This window comes from Arachis hypogaea, chromosome 5, assembly GCF_003086295.3.
Source record: "Arachis hypogaea cultivar Tifrunner chromosome 5, arahy.Tifrunner.gnm2.J5K5, whole genome shotgun sequence".
Lineage (NCBI taxonomy): Eukaryota > Viridiplantae > Streptophyta > Magnoliopsida > Fabales > Fabaceae > Arachis > Arachis hypogaea.
In genome coordinates this window covers 97,113,927-97,118,162 of record NC_092040.1, presented here as the reverse complement: position 1 = coordinate 97,118,162, position 4,236 = coordinate 97,113,927, and the positions used below count along the sequence as shown (strand labels likewise).

At 35.4% G+C, this 4,236-nt stretch overlaps 1 long non-coding RNA gene across 1 annotated transcript; it reads left to right on the top strand.

Annotated features, from left to right (window-relative positions):
• The first annotated feature begins 311 nt into the window (after positions 1–311).
• LOC140184733 (uncharacterized) lies at positions 312–1,577 on the top strand. The gene is made up of 2 exons (XR_011882285.1): positions 312–1,111; positions 1,195–1,577. It is a non-coding gene; the product is annotated as an uncharacterized lncRNA (long non-coding RNA).
• The last annotated feature ends 2,659 nt before the right edge of the window (positions 1,578–4,236 follow it).

Sequence of the window (4,236 nt, the reverse complement as noted above, 5' to 3'; positions counted from 1 at the left end):
AGACTGGATGTAGGTCATATTGCACCCAATGGCTGAACCATGATATATCTGGTGTTAATTCTTCTTCCCTATTCCTTTCTCTGTTTCTGTTTATCAAGAGACAAAAATTAAAATATCTCTCAACTCGATACGAGACAAAACAAAAGTGTCTCTCAACTCAACACGAGACAAAAAACAAAAATTTCTCAAGTTCCTTTAAAAATTATAAATTAATATTCTTATTGAATTAAAATTGATTTTTAATTACTCTATTACCCCTATTTTTATTAAAATTACCTAAACTATCCAAAAATTGCCAAATTGAAACCACTAATCCTAACCTAATGTAGCCACTGCCATTCACCACCACACTTTCCCTTTTTACCTTGTCTCAGCAGCCACTAAAACCCCCACATTCCCTTTTTTCCCTTCATATAGCACACACACAAAACGGCGAGAGAGAGAGCAAAACAGAGGGGAAGATGAGCGCACCGGAAAAGGAGGGCGTCGACGCCGTTCCTGCGCCGTTTCCGTCGTGTCGCGAGCAGAGAGAAAGAGAGGAGATCCGAGAGGAGAGGAAGAGAAGCCGCGCCACCACACGCATCGCCGATGCTCCGTTGCCGCCAACTGTCGCCATCACTGAGCCCGAGACGGGGAGAAGAGAACGCGAGGAGGAGCCGTTCGCCATCGCATCAACTACTACGCCATTTTTCCATCGGGAATGCCACCATGCTCGCCATTGAAGACCCGCCTCCGTTCAGCCTTGTTCTACTCGCATCTGGTCCGCCATAAGGGGAAGCTCGCGAAAAGAGGAAGAAGCGCGAAGAAAAGGAACCCTGGGGCTGCTTCTGTTGTCGTCCGTGGGGCTGGGGGGAACCACCACTGCCGTTTTGTCACTGCTGCGGCTGTACTATCGCCGCCGTCGCTGTTGGGTTGGCTAGAAGGAAAGAATGACTGTGGTGGACGCTGGTGATGTTGCATTTGAGAGGGAGGGCTGGCTCCACCACCCTTGCTGCTATTGAACCATTGCTGGGGGCTGCCCGCCATGCTTGGTCACCGAAAAACGACGCAGACATCGTTGGAGTCAACCATTGGAGCTGCAGCTGCGTTGTACTTAGGTCCTTTGGGTACAGTAAGTTATCTTTGCTTTGAAAACTCCTTAAATTGTTGATTTTGTTATACGTTTCTAAGGTTCTTGCAACGTTAATTCCTTAGGATCGAATCTCGGTTATTGCATGTTGATGATTTTAAGTTGATGTTGTGGCTGCGTATACATTGGAGCTGTGGTTGCGGTTGCCGCTGAGTGCGGGTTGAGAGAAAAGGGTTTTTTTGACGCGTTTGGTTTTGCGAGTTTCAACGAGCTGAGGTAGGGGCGATTTCTTAAACTTAATTCACTACTAAGAATTGTTTTAAGTCGATATTAATAGAACAAATATATTTTTATGATTTTGCAAGTTTTATGAATTGAATTGAGTTGCCTGGAATGAATATAAATGCTAGTTTGAATGGTTTATTGATTGATTGGAGATGTTTAGTTGACTTTTGTACTTGATTTAAGGTTATTAAAATGATGATTGAATTGTGACTGTTTCTGATTATTGAGTTGGAAGGTTGGTTTGATTAAATGCTATGTAAAATGATTTTCTTGGTTTGAGGTTAATTTGATATTGAAAATGAATCCGCATTTGAAACGATCTAAGATACTAAGAATGAGTTTTATTGATTTAATCGAAAATGATTTCTGATATTGGAATTAGTCTGAATTATTGAAATGGTTGAAAAGAGGTTGAGAATGGTTCGGTTGGGACCCGAAAAGGGTAGCAAAGTCCGAATTTTAAGGGAGATGCTGTCCAAATTTTATTATGAAACTTAAGACTTTATTTATTTAGAAAAAGGTTGGACTTGAGAAATCGTATTATTTGGTTTTTGATTTATTAAGAAAAGATTTATGTTTGGGATTGATTTATTAAGGAAAAACTTTATGTTTTGAATGTGATTTGTTAAGAAAAGATTATGTATTGAGTTTTTACTCATTGAAAAGACTTTATGTTTTGACTTTGATTAAAGAACTACAGTTTAAGAAATTATGATTCAAGGAGTTTATTATTTTTAAAGAACGGGTTTGATTGTCATCCTCCCTAAAGTCTCGAGACTCTGTTGTGAGATTTACTTAATAAATGATTCTTTTTAGTCTTTTGAAGGAGGTTTAAATCTGAAATAGTTTTAAAGTTGGTGTTGGTTTTAAATAAAAATGATTTGAGTTCGGTTTATTAAAAAAAAGAATCTTGGCCACAGGAGAACAGAGAACAAAGATTGAAAGAATGTATTAAGTAGAATGATCTCTGTTACAGACCACAGTAGAGTAGAGGACAAAAATTAAAATAGAGTTAAATATTGTATGGGCCTTAGTGCCAAGTGTCTAGTAAAGACGGCGATGCGTAACGCTCACTTGACACTATAAGAATGGCTGAGTAAGGACGACAATGCGTAATGTTCACTGGAGACCGAAAAAAAGGTTTCCCACGAAGACAACGATGCGGAACGCAAATATTATTGTCCTATCAAATATTTTTGCTCTTACATATTGGGTGACCAAGATATTCTATCCAAGATTAAGAATTTGCTTACTTTGCCTTGGTGCATAGAAAAGCAAACCATGCTGCTGATTGGTTGGCCAAGCAAGGAGTGAAGAGCATGAAAGACTATTCCCGTTACCTCCAGCCTGAAAATGAGTTGAATAGTGTTTTACTTTGTGATTCTGCTATAATTAGTTAGGTTCCTTTATTCGGTTGAGGGTTTCATTTTTGTTTAAGACACCAAAAATATCCCGACTAATTTTTAGAACTAGCATTTGAAATTCAAGGGAGAAGGTTTGAAAAGTAATAGTTTCTTTAAGGTTCAAATGTTCAATATATACAGCTAAATGGAATTATATATAAAAAAAACTTGTATGAAAACATGTTTTTTAGAAAAGTAATTTTAAAAAAAAATTAAATAATCAATGTCTAAACATGTTCTTTTAATAAATGATATATATCTCTCACTTAGAAAGTAACTTAACATATAGTATCGTCAAATATAAATCTCTCACACCTGCACTATTTTATTACTATATCCCTCTTATTAGCTCGGTAAATGATTTATATAGTTACATTGCATTTTTTTCTAATTAATCAAAGAAAAGGTTCATTCATTAGATGTATACTTGATTATTATGAAGCTTAATTGTACTCGTGGATTAGATGAAAAATTATGGAAATGGATGTAAAGAAACATAAATAGTTACAGAAAATTTTAAAAGAAAAGGCGAACATATAAATCTCACCAAAACAAAAGTGACATAAATGGAAGCCTTATTAAGCAACCAATGGAAGTTTCAAGCCATGTGGCTGGCAAAAAATTTATATGCAATAATAATAATAATAATAACTCCAATTCATGTAACCCAAAGTATATGTGTGTTATTATTTAATTTTATTTGCTATCTTAATTATATTAATTAGTGGTCCTTCTCCTCCTTTCACTACCCATGATATACTTCAACTGTTCAACATCCTATTCTGACCTAATGATCATGCATGTTATATAAATCTTTGTATTATTCTTTAATTTACGACACTAATAATATCAATGAACAAAATGCTTACATAATAATTAAGACCAGTAAAATAAAATCTTTGTACTGAATTGTTAAGAGGGAATATGTAATTGAAGGCTAAATTTGGAATTTACATGGCAATAAGATCTTATACCGAATTTTTTTGTGTAATTTTATTTGTGATTATCTTGAGTGGTTAATAGGTTGAGTACAATTTTAGTTAGATTAGGTTTCTTTATTTCTTAGCTGAAATTTAAATAATAACAGCCTGTATACCAATTCTTAGTAAAATATAATTCACTTGGACTGACATTTGACAAAATTGTGTAAAAAATGTCTTTTTTTTTTAATTCTCATTCTCAAATTACTATAGGTATTGTCACCATCACCACAATCATAATTGTTGTCGTTACAAGTAGGGTACAGTGGAGCGAATCATGCAATTATTATTCTGAAACAAATAAAGAGCATGAAAGAATTACAGATCATCCTATAACAAATAAATTAAATGCAAACAGTCTCAATAAAAAATATAAAAGAAGAAATGGGTAAGCAGCCAATCAGCCATATACATAGTGTTATGGACTCACACAGTCCAGCCCTATTACCCAACGGGTCGAAAACACCGCCTTCGACTCAAGTCTCGAACCATCCTCCAC